Genomic DNA, 22689 nt, shown 5'->3' with positions numbered 1-22689 from the left:
CACGGGCTTCTCTCTAGGGAGCCGCAGCACGTGGGATCTTCCCAGACCAGGGATCGAACCCATGTCCCCTGCATTGGCAGGCTGATTCTTAACCACTGTGCCACCAGGGAAGTCTACTTCTTGAAAGTGTGATCCCCTGATGCCTGCTACACATAGCAAATTCCTGAAGGAAAATACCAGAATATGGATGAGCTGAATACCAAAATCTGGGTTGATTTTTCTTTTCTTTCTTTCTTTTTTTTTTGGGGGGGGGGCACCCAATCTCTTTTATGGAGTGGGAGGAGTGGGGGGAGGCCCTGAGGGGGAGCTCTCACTGCACAGCTTGTTCATTAGCGCTGCTTCCTGGGTCCTGCGGCTTCATCACATCCGGCAGCTCCGGTGGGCTGGAGAAGGGCTTGATGGGCAGGGTCTCAAATGCTTCACCTGCCTGTAAGGCTAGCCCCACCCGCGGCTGGGTCTGGCTGGTGAAGCCACACTCACCCAATATCTTGCCATCGTCTAGAAACCGGTGGTCCTTGTACAGCCGCTGCTCGTCTGGCAGCTGCTTGAGGATGCCCTCGACGATGCTCTTCAACAGGAACATGGTGCTGGACTCTTTGCCTTCCATGAAGATGATGGTCTTGCGGCGCCGGATTTTGAGGAACACGTCCACACCGGCTACTGCCTCTCCCCTTCGACTAGCCGGCAGCTCCGCCCCCTTCCTGGCAGCCCACACGCCGGCCCCCAGGGTGCCCGAACCCGGCGGCCCCGCCCCGCCCCGCCTCGCCTGCTTTGATTTTTCTAATCAAGGGGAAGTGAGTAATTTGGAATGCTAAGGATTTAAATGGGTCATGAGCTTTCTCTTAGAAATAATTTGGTATTTCTCTGTTTCCAACATGTGTAATAGATTCTGAAGGAGATTCTGAGAATCCATGGTGCTGTTGAGCTGAATCCACTGTACAAATGAATAGTGTATAATTATTGCAAAATGTATAATTTTCAATTGTATATTCGTGGATTTAAATCACTTCTGATGTGACTTTCCCCTGAAGAGATTTTTCTGATTTCATGTTCATGCTTTTTTATTAAAATTGTTGCAAAGAAAAAATATCCTCCAAAACTTGGAAGAAAAAAAAAAAAAAGATTGTGTCACCTTTGTTTTTATTTTTAGACAATGTCCTGTTCCTAGGTCAAAGTTGGCAAGTTTTGTTTGTTTTCTGTAAAGGGCCAGATAGTAAATATTTTAGACTGTGTTCACCACCTGGTCTCTATTCAACTCTGCAGCATAAAGCAGCCATGTGTAATACGTAACAAATGGCTGTGGCAGTGTTCCAACAAAACTTTATTTACAAAAAACAGGGGGTCAGCTAAGCCCAACTATAGTCTGCTAACCCCTGCCCTAGAGTCACAAGATATACAAGTTTGTTTGATTTGCCATTTACTGTTGATTAAGGCTCAGACAACTCACAACTTTGTAAAGTTGGATGTTCCTTTATTGGAAACTGGTAAGATATAAATGATTTTGCCCAATATTAGGCAAGTAATTTTTGTGCAATGAAAATTATTTTTGCCTGATAATAACACGAATGATTTTTCTTACGTAGAAAAGTTAGTCCCAAAGACTGGTCTTATTTCTGGTAGGACAATGACCAATTTTGCATCTAACTTTGTGATTTATCACAGCATTCTTCCTTTTCTTCATTAGTTCTCTGTATTTTTTTTTATAAAGCCAGAAATGTTATGATATTTATTTATTTATTTACTTATTATAAATTTATTTATTTTTGGCTGTGTTGGGTCTTCGTTGCTGTGCGTGGGCTTTCTCTAGTTGCGGCAAGCTGGGGCTACTCTTTGTTGCAGTGTGCGGGTTTCTCATTGCAGTGACTTCTCTTGTTGCAGAGCACAGGCTCTAGGTGCGTAGGCTTCAGTAGTTGTGGCACGCAGGCTCAGTAGTTGTGGTGCACAGGCTTAGTTGCTCCACAGCATGTGGGATCTTCCCAGACTAGGGATCAAACACCTGTCCCCTGCATTGGCAGGCAGATTCTTAACCACTGTGCCACCAGGGAAGTCCTCCCTGTACTCTTTTCTGAACCAACTTTGTCATCCTGCTGTCTCCCTCATTAATGAGTTTAATAAAACTTAGATTTCTGCTCATTATGGTTTTATATAAGAATTGCAACCTATGAAACACTTTGAAAATTATACTTTGGATATCATTCTGTTAAGATATTTACCTAGATTAGACCCCATGTTCTTGTCCTTCAATTTTATGACCTGGGAGAGGAAGAAAAAAATGTTCTCAACTTCAAAACCAACTGGCGATTCTAAAATAATGGAACTAAGAGCTAAAGGTAAGTAAAAACTATCTGAATGTGATACAGAAGCCATGGGTGACTTGGATGGAGCAACCATTTAATCTAAATGCTGGGATGAGGCTTCAAGTTTGGCGATAGTAGAAAGTGTAGGAGACCAGAATGTGCGTGCGACCCTAAAATATACCTCTTTAGCATAAATGTCAATATTTAGAATTGACTATTTTGAGAAACAGCAGACACAGGAGAAGTTCTGAAAACAGGGTATAAGTTGTCTTTTTGTAAGGGAAATTTCCATTTGTAAAGGAAATTTCCATTTGTGAAGGTGTCTTCCTCTCTGTACCAGGAAAAGAAGGATGACTCTAAATCACAAGAAACTCATCAATAGAGAAGGAACAGTCTTAAATCCGCATAACAAACCTTACGCTTCTTTACATACTTTTCCTGGTCACCTTCCCATAACTTACCTCCCCACACCCCCACCTCACACCCTTCTTCTTTTGTTTTAAGTGAAGATGGCATTTAGGCCCAAGTTCTAGCCACCTCTTTGAGTTACTCATCTGTGAGTTTCTCCCATGTATATATGAGATATACATGTTGATAAACTTCTGTTTGTTTTTCTCTTGTTAATCTGTCTTTCATTACAGGATCCCCAATGGAGAGCCTAAAAGGAAAAGATATTTCTTCTCTCCTACAAAAGCATAGGCATGTGTTTTAAGTTCTATTATAATTTGATAATGTGCCTAGGATAAACCTCTCACATCAGTTTCTATTTTCTGGCAACATTTATCTCAAGATTGCAGGTATTTTACCCACTGGAAGTAATCAGCACACTTCTCTAATGTTACCTTTACTTCCATACACTGAAAGTGAAACAGAATTAAAGTAGCTTTCAAGTGTATGCTAAAACCATTCATTTAATAATTTTTTCCAAAAAAACAACCCTCAGGGGAATTTGAAAATTTCAACTACAGTTCCCCCTTTGGCTCACAGCAATGACTGTACCTGCTTTCAAGAGAGGCTGAACCTTTGAAGGACAGCTGAGTTCATGCCAATCAGCAGGCAGTGGCAAAATGAAATGAATTTTTTTCACATTAGACTAGATGGTGTAGTGCCAAGCTGAAAAATAGTCTGTTTCATTTTGGATTCATGTTTTTTTTTTTTACTAGTCTTTGATTTGACTTGAAAGTCAAACTGAATGTCTGAGATAAAAATGTCATGCAGATCATAACTCAGTTCTCCTGGGTTCATTGGAGATGGACACAGTTGAGACTCTTGACTGAGGTATAGAGAGGTCAGTTCAGCTATGCTGTTCCCCAGCCATCCCCTGCTATTCCTCACTCCAAAAGAGTAGTTCACTTTATTATGTCCAGTTGAACCTCAGGTAAGAGGTTCAGCTGGGCTCCTAGAAGCTTAAAGACAGTCAGTTCATGAAAGTATTAAAGGATAATTTTTTAGAAAAAATAAACCCACATACATATTTAAAATGGACACATGTCAAAGATTTTATTTAATTCATTAATTAATGAGGGAACCAGTAAGATGTTACCACCAGTTCAAAGGAGACTCCAAAAAGAATACACATACGTGGGCTATCAGGAATGATGCAATGAATTTGGATTTGCTTAACTTGTGCCAAAATAGCTTCTTCCACAGAAAGGGAGGAAAATTAATTGAACCTCCTCCAAATTCATTTGCATATTTGTGGACAAGAATCATTTGTATCTCTTGCAGTTCTCTAAAACTTACAAATTTGTAGAAAACATTAATACAATGAAAGGTGTAAAGACCCCATAGTATCAGATAACTTGGAGGGGTATGCTAGACAATGCCTAGTTTTCCATTGAAAACATCAGGAATTTTTTTAGCTGTATTTCAGTCCTTCATAATTTTTCCCTACGAAAGAAAACCTGACTAACATTATGTTTGTACCTCTAAGGTTATATAAAACAAAAAAGGTGATAGTGTTCTTCTCCTGCATCTGTTTGCCAAAAACAATCAAAATAGGGCAACAAGTGGACTGAGTAGCAGATACTTGAAAGCTGGAGAAATCAAATGGAAGGAAAGTAAACTTTAAAATACCCTTTGCTTAATCATTGTCTTTATAGCACATTACTTTGTGTTTCACGTTGTAGAAAATTTTAAGAGAAACACTACATGGATGAGCTGTCCTTTAAGCTACACTGTTTTGATTTCACAACCTTTCAGCATTTTGGAATGTCAGGAAAAGCACCATGAATTTTTAACCTGAATCAAAAGCTTTGGAGAATAATATGAAAGTCTTATGACAATTTTTCATGGAAGAATTAGGAGACACCACACTGCATTCAATCCAGCAAGCCTTCCTAACAACTCTTCTTACACATCTCTCCCCCAACCCCAAAATTCCAATCCTAATGGCTGTTCCTGAATCTCTTCTCTCTCACCTATGTTCCAAAAGCCTTTAGTTGTGCTAGCTTATCTCCCTACCATTTCTTTTTTTGTTTTTATAAAAAGTAATTTCATCTTCTCATCTTCTTCAAGTTTTCTCTCCTTCTACTATGCCTCTCAGCACAATGTCCTGGTAAATGAACCAAGCAAATACTATATCCTTTGAAGTGAATGAAGAGGGATACTACAAAAACTTGTAATTTGATATGTTCCTTCATGACACACTTTATTTTCAACTTAAAGATTAAATCTTTTTGCTATATACCTTGGAATAAAATAGCTGCCACATCATAATTTTAAGTAGGTATACCACACAAGATAATGATTTTTATAAAAATAACATTTATAAAAAAAGGATTCCTAAGCTTTTTCTGAATGTTAACTGGGTTCCTCCTGACACTCTCAAAATTCGGGCAGGCAAAAGGGCTGTATTAGTTTTCTAGTGCTGCCATAACAGAGTACCCCAGAATGGATGGCATAAACAACAAAGATTTATTCTCTCACAATTCTGGAGGCTGGAAGTCCAAGATCAAGGTGTTGCCAGGGTTGGTTTCTTTTGAGGCCTCTCTCCTTGGCTTGCTATCTTCTCCCTGTGTCTTTACATGGTCTTCCCTCCATGTGTATTTGTATTCCAATCTCCTCTTCACTTAAGGACACCAGTCACATTGGATTAGGGCCTACACTAGTGACCTCATTTTAACTTAATTCCCTCTTTAAAGACCCCATTTTAAAACACAGTCACATTTTGAGGTACAGAAGGTTAAGATTTCAGCATATGAATTTTGGAGGGCCATAATTCATCCCTCAACAAGGACTGTTCTTTCCATTTCAGTAGAAGAAGAATGTCAGGTGTTCAGGGACTAAGTAACCTCTGAACAGTCTAAGGAACACAGCCAGCACATCCAATTGGTAACCTGTACTATGAATTTCTTTAAGTCATTCTTAGAAGAAAGAGTTGTTAGAGTACAGACCTTCTTAGAGGTTCAGAGTTGGCATTATAGAACAAGAAAGCAATGCTTTTTTTTGTCTTTAATTTAAAGATATAAATTATGGACATATGCCAACCTTATAAATATCCTTCAAGGTATCTAGGTTAGCTATTCCATAGCTGGTCTAAATATTCATGCAAAAGTATTATAGGTATTTTTTTGTGTTTTTTAACAACTGTATTGAGATATAATTTACATAGTACAAAGTTCAGTAGTCTAAAGTGTACAATTATCATGAATATTTATGTGTGTAATTATGTGGGAAAGTATTCTGCACTCTATGTAGATTAATTTTAATCTCTATGATAACTCTACAAGGTTGACATCACTGGCATTTATAGATGAGGACATGAAGCTTAAAAATGGAAATAACTTTCTTAGATTCTCCCAGCTAATAAGTAGGAGAGTTGGTCATTCAAACCCAGGTCTATGGGGTCTAAAACCTAGGCCCTATACACCACACCACTCAGCTAGTCCTTTCCGTTTTACCATATGTAACACATTCTCAATGTATGGAAATCAAAGAGCACAGCTAAATAAAAAGAAAATAAGAATCATTTGTAATCCTTACCCAGAGTTTACCAACTATAACCATTTTGATATGTACCCTTACAGTTGTTTTCCCATTCATATGTGTCAAGCACATATAACTTCATACACATAGACTCAGTTGTATCTTTATTTTCTTCAAATAAAATTAAGTGTATCTCTGACCTTCATCCTACAATGTTGTCAGGAGATCCTGGTAAGTATTGAGGCTCCTAATCTTCCTTGAGGTCAAAGAGAAAATTGGGAGATTTGTGTACTACTGGGAGAGTAGAGGGAGGCCTCTGATCTTCAATCTAGCATGGCAGCCTTCATTATTGTCTATGGTTCAGCAGTTCAGGAGAACAGGAACTGTACTGCTTCAGAGCCCAGAGGAGCACAGAGAGCCTTGCTCCAGTGGGAGGCTCAGTGCCAGTTTTAGCTTCCTTCTGAGGTCTTGTTACCACCTAAGGGTATTGAGAAGCGTGGGGTCTGGGTCCTCCAGCTCACTGTGCACCCCACTCTACTTTAAGGATTTCCCTTTATCTGCCTGTCACTCTTTCTCCTGCAATTCCTTCTCCCATTGTATAATCCTTTTTTTTTTTTTTTAACATCTTTATTGGAGTATAATTGCTTTACAATAGTGTGTTAGTTTCTGCTGTATAACAAAGTGAATCAGCTTTACGTATACATATATCCCCATATCCCCTCCCTCTTGCATCTCCTCACACCCTCCCTATCCCACCCCTCTCGGTGGTCACAAAACACTGAGCTGATCTCCCTGTGCTATGCGGCTGCTTCCCACTAGCTATCTATTCTACATTTGGTAGTGTATATATGTTCATGCCTCTCTCACTTCGTCCCAGCTTACCCTTCCCCATCCCTGTGTCCTCAAGTCCATTCTCTACGTCTGCGTCTTTATTCTTGTCCTGCCCTTAGGTTCTTCAGAAACTTTTTTTTTTTTTTAGATTCCATATATATGTGTTAGCATATGGTATTTGTTTTTCTCTTTCTGACTTACCTCACTCTGTATGACAGACTCAAGGTCCATCCACCTCACTAAAAATAACTCAATTTCGTTTCTTTTTATGGCTGAGTAATATTCCATTGTATATATGTGCCATATCTTTATCCATTCATCTGTCAATGGACACTTAGGTTGCTTCCATGTCCTGGCTATTGTAAATAGAGCTACAATGAACATTGTGGTACATGAATCTTTTTGAGTTATGGTTTTCTCAGGGTATATGCCCAGTAGCGGGATTGCTGGGTCATATGGTAGTTCTATTTTTCGTTTTTTAAGGAACCTCCATACTGTTCTCCATAGTGGCTGTATCAATTTGCATTCCCACCAACAGTGCAAGAGAGTTCCCTTTTCTCCACACCCCCTCCACCTAAATAGACATTTCTCCAAATAATATATACATATTGCCAACAAACACATGAAAGTATGCTCAACATCACTAAGCATTAGAGAAATGCAAATCAAAACTACAATGAGGTATCACCTCACACCAGTCAGAATGGCCATCATCAAAAAATCTGTATAATCCCTTTTACTCAAGTTTAAAAAAACAAGAACTAGGAAGGGAAATGTTTACAGTTCACAACTCCGTTTTGAAAAAAGAGAGAGTTAAAGGACTTGGCTATTGAAAAAAAATTTTTTAATGTATTTATTATGATTATTATTTACAAAATCATATTCTACCTGCTGTTTTTATCTAATTTGACAATCTTTATTGTTTTTAATTGGATTTTTTCTTATTATTGAGGTTTAAGAATTTTTTGTGTATTTTGGATATAAGTTCTTTATCAGATATGTATTTTGCAATTATTTTCTTCCATTCTGTCTTTCATTTTCTTAAGTGTCTTTTATAGAACAGAAATTTTAAATTTTAATAGGATCCAACATATCAGTTTTTCCTTTCATATATTGTGCTTTTGGTATTGCATCTAAACACTCAGTTTCTCAACCCATAGAGATTTTCTCCATTTTCTTCTAGACGTTTTAAAGTTTTTCACCTTACCTTTAGGTCTATGATTCACTTTGAGTTAATTTTTGTAAAGTGTTAGGTCTATATCTAGTTTCCAATATCACTTATTGAAAATACTGTTCTTTCTCCATTGAATTGCCTTTGAGCCTTTGTCAAAGATCAGTTTGCCTTTGTGTGATAGATATTTGGCTATATTTTGTGGGTCTATTTCTGGGCTCTTAATTCTATTTCATTGATCTATGTGTCTATTTTTTTTACTGATACCATGCTGTTTTGATTATGGTAGTTATATAGTAAGTCTTGAAATTGGGCAGTTTAAGTCCTCCAACTCTGTTCTTCTTTTTCAGTATTGTGTTAGTTATTCTAGGTCTTTTCCTTTTTGATATACATGTTAGAATAAGGTTGTTGATATCTACAAAATAGTTGCTGGGATTTTGATTGGGATTACAGTACGTCTATAGATGAAATTGGGAAGAATTGACATCTCTGGCCAGGATTGTCCACCAATGACCCATGGGAGTTGGTTGATGAATGCGCAAGCTTTCCCACTGCTCAGGTGTGACATCTCTGTGCATGTTCCACAGAGCATCCCAGAGGTCCCCAGAAGGATCAAGCACCAGTTGCCCACAGTGGCAGCTTCTCATTAAGATAGCCTTTATTGAATATCTTCTCTTCCCTGTTCACTTTCCCATTCCTCTACCAGTTTTTCTTGTAATCACCTCCCAAATAAACTACTTTTCCTCAAAACCTCTTCTTAGGGTTTGTTTCTGGGGGATACAAACTACGACAAACCTGTGATAACACCCATATACTAAAAGGCAGGCTCAAATAAGACAACTCCATTTCCTACATGTACCCAGTTTCCAAAGCAGTACCAGACCTAATCAATTTAGATAGAAATTGCACAGTCAGATAACTTAATGCCTACCCTGAGCATTCAAATTTATTCTGCAAGAGATAGAAAACAAGTGCCCCTCTCAAGTCTGCTCTCTCTCCAGAAGGATAAAAGGATAAAAACACATTTAATTTCAACAAGCATGCATATGTGAGAAAATCTACCTCAAAATAGCTAAAATGGTAAAATATATGTAGCTACTTTAAAGCCAGAAGATTTGGATTCTCCTCAGGCAGTTTTTAGCTTCTAGGGTTTTATGGCTCACTAGCTTTAGGTTAGAAAATTAGAATTGCAAAGTATGTTGTGGTTTTAGTCTCTGCCATTCTTTCATAGTTTTGTAATAGAAGGGTTTGGGGGAGGGGGGATATGGGAGGTGCGGATAAAGTTAGGGAGGAAGGAATGAAATGTACCAGGAGAACTAGTCCAACTATCTGTCTTAATTTTTAACAGCCTTCAAAGCAAGTCATGCACGCTGAGCACTGCAGAAACACCAGACGTTTGTTGGGGGAAAAAAAGTCTTCTGGGAATGCACTCCTTGAGGGGAGAAAATGGCTTCATAAAGGAATGATGCAAACACCATACATTGCCCTGCCAGCAACTTCTCTCTTTATTTGCAATTGCAGAATGAAATATCCCTGACACCAAAGCCTCAGTCAGCTGCAAAAACAACGTGTTGTAATATGATATTTATTTTTGCTGAAATGGAGCCACAGCCTTGCCATTCCAGATTCTGCAGCCTTGCAAAAGCACCCAGAGAGGCTTCGCTGACCTTGGGGGAGTGCAGAAGGCTAAAGAAACATCCTCACTTTTGCAATTAATTTTTCTTCAAGAACCCAAGCCAGAGCTAGACGAATTTCCATCTAGCTTTTGGAGGGAAAAACAAAAATGAATTAATTAAGATTATCAGACAGCCTTTACAAAATGTAATATCAGCCCTGTATTATGATATAATATCAGCCAACACTTGCTTCACTTTCCCTGTGAGGAATCTGATTGGAGCTGCTGATCATGGAAGAAGTACTCTGTTGTCTCAACCCACACATTCAAGCAATTTAAATCTAGTCTCCCAGAGACCTGACATCATAAAGGGGAATTATGTTCAGGTCTTCTAATCTATGAAAACATTACCTCAACACTGTTCAATTCAGTCACTATCATGATTTTGCTCTTTCCCTGAATCACCAAACTTCACAGAAGAGAAATTATTGCTCCACTATTTCACCACCTAATATTTCCTTAATCTAAGATCTGCTGCCATAGAACACTTAAATGATGCTGTTCTTTGGAAGGCCATCAAGGGCTTCACCTACTCCAATCCAATAAGCATTTTTCTATCCTGAAGGACTGCACCATTGGATACTGCTTAACTACCTCTCCTTTCATAGTGAAGCCTTGTGTCTTCTTGCCTTTTGTTGACATGGTGCTTCTCTCTTCCTGTGCATCCTCCCAGCCCTCCCGTGTGGTCATTCTCCAAAGGCTCTTTCTTCCAACCTCCTATTCTTTATATTCGATAAGCATCCATTCTCATATTTTTAGTCATCACCTCCCTGATGGCTGGAGCTTCAGCAGCAATCTTGAATGATGAAATGCCCTTGAGGATGGAATTCCCCAGTAGAGGATGCTGAAGAGCACATTAGAAGAAACTTGGCCCCCTGATGACTTTGTTGGAGGCACCATATTTGTTTGGCCTTGCATACCTCCTGATTTCTTCTACATGCTAGAATAAACTCTATGTGTTTAAGTCATTGTTAATTCGGATTTTCTGTTATATGCCACAGAATCTAATTTAGGTAGTAAAAATGGGTATAATAATGCCTTCTCATAAAGTCAGTGTAAGGTTGACACGATATAATATAGGTCATACGCCTGGTTCTTGTGCTTAGCGAGGCAGAGCCCTATGCAGTCAAAACATTGTAGATTTTATTATTATAAACTCTATGCCTACACTCGCAACTTCATAATGACCATACCACAGAACGTCAAGTACATTAAAAACAAATCCCTTCCAAATCCAACTCCTCCTCCTGATTACTTTATTCTTTGGTTTATGACATTACTAATCTTTAGTTGTAAATCAAGGTTTTGATTCTCTTCATTCTTTTCCTCCTAATGTAGAATTAATTGCTAATCTTATTTATCTAGTCCTTCAAATTTTCTCCAATTAATTTCCTCATTTTTCTATTTCCCCTGCAAACACCCTAAAAAGTTGAAGCTTTTTTTATCACCTACCCAAACTATTGCAATCATCAACTCAGTTGTTTCCCCACTTCTTGCATTATCTTCTTACTCCAAGTTATCTTGTGGAAACCCTGAGATGAATCTTCCAAAAGCACTGCTCTAATCTTGTTACTCCTCCAGTGAAAAACCTGAGTAGCTTGTCATTGCCCACTGTGTTAGACAACACACACCTCAGACTGGTGTTTCAGACCTCAACCTATCTTCTGGTCCTCTTCCCTGTCTCCTTCCATGCTCATCAATCTAGACTCTGATTTTCCTTCTGCTTTCTTAATTCTGTCCTTTGGTTCACACTTCACTCACCCAGAATGTCCTCTTCCTATTACACTCCCTACATTTCAATATCTTACCTAACTTTCAAAGCTTTATGGAAATACAGTCAATCGTGGAAGTCCTCCTTCCAAAATAAATGTGATTTTCCCTTTACTCAAAGCACTTTGTATCTCTCTTTGGTGCTTGTGCTCTATTGCTTTATAGAAGTGACTCTCAAAATTTAGAGAGCATCATAATCACCTGGAAGAACTGTGAAAATAAATTTCTGGGCCTGACTCCCAGAGATCCTGATTCAGAGGGTCTGGGGTGGAGTCTGAGAATCTGCATTTCTAACAAAGTCTCAGGTGATGCTACTGCTGCTGGTCTGGGGATCACACATTGAGAACTGCTTTCCCCTTATCTGTATCTCATTGTCTCTCTACATTGTAAACTTCTTGAAATCAGACAATATGGTTTATTCTAATCTAGTATTTCCTGAGGCTCCCAGCACACGGTAGATAGTAACTTTATTTAAATGGAATCGAATAGAACAAGAAGCCAAGTTTCTGCTATTGAAGTTGGCATTGTTTGGAGTTACATTCAATTGTTGGTGTCCATCATCTAGAAAGAGCACATCTAAGTGCTTTTGCTGAGAGAATAGCCAAATTCTTCCTGGTCTTTACTTTTTTCTTGGTCTGGGCAAGTGTGCTCATAGCATGTGCTTGGAGGATTGTTAGGTATTAAAGGCAATGACATGACATGGGTTCAGGGGAAGCAGTAGTTGAAGGGCTCCCTGAAAGGAATAGGATGACAGAAGTTCAATATTTGGGAAATTAAGTGTGAAGTTTGCTATGGTAAAGTAACAACAGATTTCAAATCTAGAATTGTACTTGGGGAGAGGCGTGTTAGAGACCCCTTCCTTTTACTTTTCTTCCCTCTTATGCTTTTAATGTTTCAGGAGCCAGTCACTGTGAATTCAAGTTGCGCTTCTAATTGCCCTTATAATTATTCTCAGAATGTTCTTTAGAACCAACATGATTTTTAGGAAAGGAAATTAATTGCTTTTCTTGGTTTGGAAATGTAGGTAGCTAGGTATTTTGGCAAATTCATGTCCTGTTTTCCTCCTGTGTGTAGATAACAGACAGATAGTCTCCTTCGGCTGGTCTATCCAGTTATCCAGTTAAGGGCATTTTCTGCAGGGGGGGGTGAGAGAAAATTTTGCATATGGAAAGTGTTTTTGAAATGACAAGAAAATAAAGGACAAGTCAGCCAGAGAAACAAAACTTCCACAGCCATCCCCCAAAGACCTTCGTCCTTAACTTTTAATATTTCATGTCATACTTCTCATGAAATAAGTCCTACAGAAAAAACGAAGGATGGATGGAGACCATGACAAGAAAGGATATATATCAAATAAGGATATTTTTTATTTTAAAGAAGCAATTCAGTTATACCCAGATGGAACATTAAAAAAGTCACAGCTATGCATCATCATTTTTCAGCAACTGAACAGATGGTACCTTTTCGTTTGCACCGCGTGCCAACATAGTCAGTGCGTTCGGCTGTCTGCCCCAACCCCATCATGATTCCGAGTTCGCATGTAAGAGGACATGTTGGTTAACTCAGAGACCGCTTGGGAGACTGCATTGCCTGGGGCCTTGACATTACTATTTTATAATATTTCCTTCTTCAAGGAAGCAGATGGGATAGTCAGACCATGACTTTTATCTACTGTTCTTGAGCAAGGCGCCCCAAGGCTTTCTGCCCTTTCCCAGAGACAGGCCACAGATCTACAGTGATGAAGAGAAGCAGTCAACATCGGCAGACCTTCTGTAAAAAGCTCTTGTTTACTTAAATGTCCTATTTCCTTGCTATTTTTGTTTCTAGAAATTAGGGAGATGCTTATCCTTTCTTGTCCCAATAAGGTTAAAAATTACAACTGATGTCATTAAGGGCCCACAATTTATGTCCTAAGTAAAAAAAAAAAAATCCATATAAAACAGTGACAATACACCACCACCACCACCATCATCCCACCTGACTGTTGGAATGGTTTGCCTGGGGATAGTGGTAGAAATTCTGCTTCCTCTAGAGAAATTACTACAGTCTTTTGGGGGATGGGGGGCCCAAGAAAATCCCACTCAGGGAAGGCACCAGGTAAATAATAACTGAGAAGAAACAAAGGGAGAATGAAATTATTTGCCAGGCTATCTCATGCTGTCCCTCAATTTCTGCTTCACTGTGATAAAATAAAACTGGCCAGAAAGCAGAGAATCCCAAATTTTAGCATACCCTTGGGTCCTAAGGCATTTCACAGTCTAGCATTTACTTAATCACTTTAATTCTTTGCTTCCTAAGTGATAAGCACTTAACATTTTCAACATTTCAGGACTATGCTAACCACTGCTGTCTCCTGTTCCCAGCTGTTAATGTAGAGCTGCCAGTCCTTTGAAAAGCTCTGCCTTCCTATTCTTCAGCCCTTCCTGTGTCCCTGCCCTTGGCCCTGTGGCTTTACAGCTCCTTCCTTCCAGAGGCTGAGCTTGTTTCCCTGCCCTTTGATTCTGATTTATCCATGTGACCTACCTTAGCCAATGGGATATTAGCAGTTGTGACTCAAGCAGAGGCTTGAGAAAGAGCTTCTTCCTTTCCATTGTGGTTTGTGTCTCTGCTGTCTCCATGAATGCGTGCCCAGGCTATCTTGCTGGAGAATGAGAGATGTATGGAGTAAAGCTGAGTTGTCCCATTTGTCCCAGGTAAAGAGAGTCTAGATCAGCGAAGGGCCAGTGGACTCTAGTACCAATCCTTTATCTTTCAATCCATTGTCCAAGTCTGGTTTTACCTCCAATGTAATTCTCGAGTTTGCCCACTTTTCTCCACTTCCAGAGTCATTGCCCTAGTTTAAAGCATCTGCACCATATTTTACCCAGATTTTGTAATGGCCTCTTAGATGGGGCCCTGCTTTCCCTCACCCTTCCCCACGAGGCTGTTCCCACTCAGCAGCCAAGAGATCTTTTAAAAACACAAATCAGAGGGTGTTAGTCCCCTGGGTAAACCCTTTGATGAATTCTCCTTGCTCTTAGAACAAAATCCAATATGTTAACACAACTCTCAAGGTTTGCATACTGTGCTTCCTCATCTTAACTTATAAAACCCTCTTCCATCCTCTTACTAGACTCCTATTCTACTGATCTGCTCATTTTTACCCTGAAATGAGCCAAGCCCCTTCCCGTTTTAAAGTCTTTGCCCGTAATGCTCCCTCTGGAATGCCCTTTCCCCAACAGTTCGAATCACCATGCCCTCCATCAGTTTCTGCTTAAACATACCTCCTCCTGCAGATCCTCACTGTCCTTTATCAAACAAGCCCCTCCTAAGTCACAGTCAGACCATTTAGATGGTTTCTTTCATAACATTAATCACAATCTATAATTATTCTATTTATGCATTTGATTCTCTGTTGGCTGTCTTCTTCTTAGAATGTACGTTTCTCATAGACAAGAATTTGATTTTCTTATTTTCACTGATATTTCCAGCATCTCACCTATAATCAGTGCTCTGTGTATGTGTGTATGAGAGGTTAAAACTGGAGGACTCTCTCACACACACACACATACGATATACATATAATAATTATTTGTGTGTATATGTTAATGAGTATTTTATCTTTAACTTCACACACATATGTAATGCATATGTGGAACATACATATGTAATGTATACATTTGGGTATAATGTACATATCTATGTAATGAGTCCTTTGTTTTTAACCTGACACACACACACACAGACACACACACACACACACACACAATTTACTCTTCAGAATCTTGAACTATATAAAAATATAAGTTGAACATCTTTTTATAGCAGCAGATATAAGCCCACCTCATTCCTCAGGTTGCATAGTATTCCTTTGTACCACGGATGTACCACAGTTTATTTAGCCAGTGTGAGCTAGTACTAAGATTGTTCCCATTTCAGTGATGAGGAAACAGAGGCTGAGGGAAATCATTTGCTCAAGCAGCCCGTGTTAGATGTGGGGTCTGAATCCCAGTGGTGGAATGGGGAAGTGCGGGCCTTGGCCTAGCACTCCCAGGGCATGAACACAGTTGGAGGCAAGTTTGTTGCGGTTGGGGTCAGTTCCTGTTGCTGTTGCACTTCTTTGTGGATTTCTGTTGACAGTCCTCTCTCCAATCAATCCATCGCCCAACAAGTTGAATGAGAGATATATGCCAGTGGTTTCCAAATGTTAGTGCCCATAAAATCACAAGGAGGTCATGTTAAAACACAGATTGCTGGGCCCCACCCCAGAGATTCTCCCTCAGCAGATCAGGGCTGTGGGCTGAAATTCTGCGTTTCTAACAAGTTTTCAGGTGATGCTGATGCTACCAGCCCATGGACCACACTTCGGGTATGTGAAGTGCTCTGTAAACTCTAAAGCCCACACAAACTCAGGTGAATGTGAACTTTGCGTCTTTATTAAGCCCCTACTGAGTGCCAACTATGGTGACAGGCATTATGGGGAAGAAAACCCTACCATGTGGGGCCTCACCACAAAGACTTAAGAATTCAGTTGGTGAAAACAAAACGTGTTGCAAAAACATAAATTTTCAGTGCAAGGAAGAGTGAGATAAGTGCCAAAGGAATAGTCTTTAATTAGAAACCAGTTCTGGGAAAAAGAAAAGACACTCTACTTTGTACAGACCGTCAAATTTTTGACATCCACTCATTGAATATCAATTTCAAAACTTTCTTCCCTCATTTTAGTGAGTGCAGAATTAGCATTCTCCCAGAAGTCATTGACAGCTGTTTTGAACTTCTGCTTGCTGACCTGTCTCTTAGCTAAGATTGTCCTAAGATCCACATCGCCACAAAGGGAAGCTGTCTTAGGTAGAGCCTGAGATGAGGATTCTTGTGCAAGTGATTTATTTAGGGAGGGCACTTAGGAGGAAACTGTGACAGGGTGAGGGGAGCAGGACAAGGCCAGGCAGGAGTGGAATAAGGATGTGTTCTCATCTGTAGCCTCAGCCTGACACCCTGGGGAGCTCTAGAGCATGAAGGGCACCAAGAACTGTCCCACTCTGAGTCAGGGGGCCACCCTTAATACCCCAATGTCAGTCAGGCATTGACAGTGGATTGCCCTGGGGTGGTGTGGCATCATCTCCTGGGTGGGGCATCTCCCATCAACACTTTCAGTAGGACCCTGCAGGCCCAGGGGCCCCTCCACTGAGGTTTACTGGCCTCCTGAATTTCCCCGATTTCCACAGTCTTTGTAAATACATGCTTTTCTTGTCTTATTTCACAAGCATGTATTGCCCACATATTCCAGGCACTGGGTATTTGTGAGATCCTTTCAGGGCCTTAACTTCTCTGTTTCAAAGCCCATGGTGATGTTAATTGATAATGAAACCTGACCTGGTGGCTATAGGGAGAACCCTGGACTTCTCTCTCTCCAGGGCCGAACATCTGTAATTTAGCCAGTGTGGGATTTAATGGCCTGCCTTCAGTCTAGCCCTCTCCTACCCTACTCCACACTGTTGTCTGGAGAATCCCCAGTAAAGAAAGTCTGACCACTCTCATGTAAAATCTTTAAGGGTACCCTATCGCCCTCAGAGTCAAGTCCAACTTCCCTGTTCTGGTCTGTAAGACCCTTCATGCTCAGATGTCTGCCTTCCTCATCTCTCACTCATTCTTAAGTTCAAGGAATGCAGAAATATCCACTCACCAGGGTCTTTGCATGTCCAGGTATTAGGTTGTTGTAGCACAGGGAATAATGGTTACTCAAAGATGTTAAGTACCAATCCTTGGAAATTGTTAGTCTTAGTTTATAAGGAAAAGTGTCTTTGCAGATATGATTGTTAAGGATCTTGACATGGAAAGATTATCTAGATTATTCAGGTGGGCCTTAAATGAAATTACAAGTGTCTTCGTAAGACAGAGGCAGAGGGAAATTTGACACCGTGAAGACAGAGGCAGAGATTGATATGGCCCTAAACCAAGGAATGCCGGCAGCCACCAAAAGCCTGAACATACTGTCCCCTAGAGCCTCCATAGGGAGTATGGCTCTGCCAACACCTTGATTTCAGACTTGTAACCTCCAGTACAATGAGAGAATAAAATTCGGTTGTTTTAAGCCACCCAGTTGTGGTAATTTTTTAGAGCAGCCTGAGAAAACTATTACAACTGTAATATTACCTATTTATGGAATGACCTGCCCCCCCCCCACTCTCTCCCATAACACATAATCCATCAGAATGATTCTTATCTCGGCAGCTCACATGCCACCTCTCCAGGTAGGCTCTTAGACCTCTCCTCCAGGTCCCATTCTGAGTAGACACGTCTCCTCTATTTCCCACAGTTCCTTGAACAATCCCCTCTTACTGTTCTTGTCCTATTCTTTTGTATGACCATCCCTAGGTCAATCTCCCTGTTAAGTTCTGAATCCCCAGGGACCTTATTAATTTTTGTATTCCCTGGGTTTGGTACAATGCTGAGGGCAAAGTGGCATCTTGGTGAATGTATGTTTCTTGGCATGAAGAGGGGGTAGATGCTGCTTTTCAGTGGCTGAAGGGGAGATTTGGGGATCTGCAAGGCCTCACATCATTGGCCAGAGCCTGCTGTACGTAGGTGGGTGACAGCTCCCCTGGTGGAGTCAGCCACACGCAGGCTTCTCACCTGTGCACCTGCCCATCAAGACCTCCAACTCAGCCTGCTCGGATGCTCTCTGAGGCCTCTGGCCTGGGGTACTCCCCTCAGCTTTGTGTCTGCAGAGCCTGTGTTTATTTTCTGCTTTGCTCTTTTTATATAATCCTCCTCTGTCCACTTACCTTCTCCTGCCTCCCAAACAACTGTGACTCACAAGCACAAACATTGCTCCCTTTTCCCATTATTTTTAAGAGTCTCACGATTTCCCTCATTATCACCTTTGGGCTAGAACAGGAGTTGGCCTGCAGTGTTTTCTGTCTCAGGGCCAAGCTGGGGAGAACAAAGCAAGTGACAGTTCAATAAACTGGGGGTCATGTTAGTGTTCTAGCAATCCAGTTGTTCTGAGGAGGTAGCAGCTAAATGTGGAACTTGAAAATTAGGAACTGGGCTTCAGTCAAAGGGATAATGTTAGAGTTTTTACATTTCTCCTTCTACAAATTCGCTGTCCAACTCAGACTTCCTGGACAGCATTTGCAGTCAGATTTAACAGTTTCTCCTAAAACTTGATTGTTTTCTATTAGCCTCCAAGGAAGGTAGATAGTTATTTTGTCCTTTTTTTTCTTTTTTTAAACATTAGGTAAAGGGCTTCCAAGGAGAGGTTTTCATTGTTGTATTTTCTCCCCTTTATGCTGTTTAAAGCCATTGCAATGTTACAATTATGGAACCTGGTCTTTGGGGGAAGGTTCAATAATTTATTCACAAAGTGGCTGAATTTGTTATCTGTTGCTGTGTAACAAACTATCCCCAAATTTAGCAGCTTAAAGCAACAAGCATTTATTACCCCACAAAGTTTCCTAAATCAGGGTATATTCTGGCTCAGGGTCTCTCATGAAGTTGCAGTCAAAATGTTGGTTGGGACTGCAACAGAGCAGGACCCTATGGGCCTTCCTGGGACAGACCCTACCCCCATATCTTCTGCTGTAGTTCCTCTCTGAAGTACCCAGGTAATAGTATCTCATTCATATTTCTTGAGTTTTTCAGATGCTAAAAACCACCACCAAATGGAAGAAATTAAATACTTGATGATCATGAGCACATAACCCCCAGACCTTCTGATGCCTAAGGATTAACAATGTTAACTGCTCTGTTACCACACCATCAACCAATCAGAGAACTGTGCATGAGCAGATCACATACCCTGTGATGTTCCTCCCTCACCTGGCCTTTAAAAATGCTTTCCTGAAATCCTTTGGAGAGTTCGGGGTTTTGAGGGGCATGAGCCACCCATTTCTCCTTGTATGGCCCTGCAATAAACTTTTCTCTGCTCCAAACTCCAAAGTTTTGTTGTTTGGCCTCACGGTGCATCAGGCACATGAACTTGGTGTAGGTAACAGGACTACTGCAGTCTTCAGAAGGAGCTGGAGTATCTGCTTCCAAGAAGGTTTTTTCATGTGCCCACTGGCTGGAGGCCTCAGTTCCTTGTCATGTAGACCTCTCTATGTATAGGGTTGCTTGAGTGGCCTTATGACATGGCAGCTGGCTTTTGCTTCCAGAGCAAGTGATCCAAAAGAAAGAAAGGAAGAAGCCACAGGTCTTTGATAATCTAGTCTCAGAAGTTACACACTGTCACTTCTGCCTTATTCCATTCCTTAGAAGTGAGTCACTAAGTGTCCACTTAAGGGGAAGAGAATTAGGCTTCACCTATTGGAGGGAGCATCAAAGAATTTACATATATATTTTAAACCACCAGAGTGGCTTTCCTTCAAATAGCTCCAGAGAAGGCAAACAAATCCTTGTTACCCTGTGGATAAAATACCACTTGGTATTTGAATGTTCTGCTGAGAGGTTGCAAGAGACTTGGAAGTCTTACATAATAATCATTGGAATAGTGAAAAAATAATACTTATGATAATGGGTGAGAGGGTATTCTGTTCTTTTACGTATGGATAACTGGAAGAATTTGGGAAGAGTAGGGGATGCCATTGACTTCAATTTAGTACTTTCTGTTTAATATATTCAATATTAACTAGTTATCTCATTGTGGTCTTCCATTTGGCAATTCAATACCAAGGGCCATGATGAATGAAACAAAATCCCTGCCTTCAAGGATGAGATACAGATGGAGCAATGCTACCCCAGCTAAGCTGTCCAGCCAAGCTCAGCCCAGATAGAACCCTATCAGACCCACAGATGCATGAGTGAGCCCAGCAGAAACCAGCAGAACCACCCAGCTCAGATCTGCTGAACCCGGAAGAAATGTGAGACATTAATATTTATTGTTGTATGCCACTGAGTTTGTGTGATTGTTTGTTACACAACAATAGTAATGGATACAAGTTTATAGTGTCATGAAAGAGACAAACATAAAGGCAAATTTTGCAATGCAATGGATGCATGTTATACTTGAAGATTTAATAGGGTGCTCTGAGACGAGTGAGAAGGTAGTGCTTAAATCTACCTCAGAGTGGTGAAGGCAGTGGAAGACTTCAGCTGATGCCTGAATGAAGTTCTAAGGATGAGCAGGTGTTTGCTAGAATGGGTTGTGAGACTGAGGTGGGGGTTGAGGAAACACATCCTTTTCCGGTAACTGCAAGCCTCTTAGTAAGCTAAGGAGCAATAATAATAAATTGTTCCTAATTATTGGCAGCCACTGGATCATGAATAGGTTCATATGTCCTGCTAAAGAGTTTGTTCTTTATCTTAATGGTAACCAAACCACTGGAGGACTGGAGATGCATAACATGAATGGATTGATGGCTTTTTAAGCTCGTTCTGTGCGTGGTGTGGACCCAGGCAATTCTTGGGGAGGCTAGTCTTGAATCTGTGTTTTTCCACATGTGGCCATAGGAAAGAAGGAGCAGAGGAGGAAGATATTAGGAGGTGGTGCAGACAAGGCTTGGCAACTGATTTAATGAGGGCATTGTATCTGGCTTCAGTCCTGAGGCAGAAAAGTTTGGAAGTGGGGGGCGGTAAGCATTTCAGTATGGGTCATGGTGAATTTGAAGTGGCTGTGGGTGAGCTGGAAGGAGGTGTTTAGTAGGCAGGCAGAAATGTGATTTGGGGCATCAGAAAAGAAGCTTGGAGTTCTAGTTTTAGGCATCATCTGCATGGAGGCTGTAGCTGAAGCTATTATAGGCAAGGTTGGGTTTATGCAGAGTGAGAAGCAAACCAAATTCAGTACTTCAGGGAAACACTAACACCTAAAAGATAGGCAGAGGAAGAGAAACCGAAGGAGACTGAGAAAGAAAAAATTCAGAGGAAAGAGGTTTCTTATAAAACAAGGAAGGAGTTTTGAAGTTGGAGGTCAACAGTATCAAATATCCCAGAGAGGCTGGGGCATGGAGGATTGGAAAGTTTTCTCTCTGTTTTGTGCCCAGAAACTATGATGAACTTCATGGTGACCTTACCAAGGGTTGAATCAAAGGTCATGAAGGGTGAGAGAGTAGTAAGAAAATGGAGAAAACAATGGCTGTTAACTATTCCTTGGTGGAAGATCCATCCATGGTCTCTAGACCTCAGCTCTGATTTCAGCCATGGAGGGGTAGATAGTCCTGTGCAGTCTTTGACTCATCTCAAGCAGGCACTGTCTTGAAAACTTTGAGTTTTCCCTTCTGTCCAGGGCTTCTCCAATGCCATGAGCACCAGTGAGAGCATGCTCAGCCCTGTACATGAAAGCTTGGAAGTATGGGGGAGTTAACACCTCTGTGGGGGAATCAACAATCCTCCACCCCTGTGGATGTGAGCTAATGAATAAATGATTCTGTCTTGCATTATTCACAGTAGCCAAGATATGGAAACAACCCTAAGTGTCCATCAGCAGATGAATGGATAAAGTAAATGTATTGATAGTATTTACACACAATGGAATATTATTCAGCCATAAAAAAGAAGGAAATCCTGCCATTTGTGACAACATGAATAAACTTTGAAGATATTCTGTTAAGTGAAATAAGTCCGACAGAGGAAGACAAATACTATGTGATCTCATTTATATGTGAAATCTGAAGAAAAGCTGAACTCATAGAAACAGGGAATAGAATGGTGGTTGCCAGGAGCTGTGGGTAGGGGTAATGGGGAGAAATTGGTCAAAGGGCACAAACTTCACAATTATAAAATGAATATATTCTGGGGATCTAATATCCAGCATGGTGACTATAGTTAATAATACTGTATTATATATTTGAAAGTTGCTAAGAAAGTAAATCTAAAATGTTCTTAAACAAAAAAAATTATAATTATGTGAGGTAACGGATGTGTTAATTAACCTTATTGTGGTAATCTTTTGCAATATAAACACATATCAAATATCACCTGATACACTTTAAACTTACAAAAAATGTTGCATGTTAATTATATCTCAATAAAGCTGGAAAAAAAGAAAAGAAAAAAGAATGCTCTCACCTTTCCTCTTTAGACTGGACAATTCTAAGAGGCAT

General features: G+C 40.4%; 1 pseudogene; it reads right to left on the bottom strand.

Annotated features, from left to right (window-relative positions):
* Positions 1-310: 310 nt before the first annotated feature.
* On the bottom strand, positions 311-22689 carry LOC137750386 (elongin-B pseudogene; annotated as a pseudogene).

This window comes from Eschrichtius robustus, chromosome 16, assembly GCF_028021215.1.
Source record: "Eschrichtius robustus isolate mEscRob2 chromosome 16, mEscRob2.pri, whole genome shotgun sequence".
Taxonomy (NCBI): domain Eukaryota; kingdom Metazoa; phylum Chordata; class Mammalia; order Artiodactyla; family Eschrichtiidae; genus Eschrichtius; species Eschrichtius robustus.
This window is presented reverse-complemented; position numbering and strand designations above follow the sequence as displayed.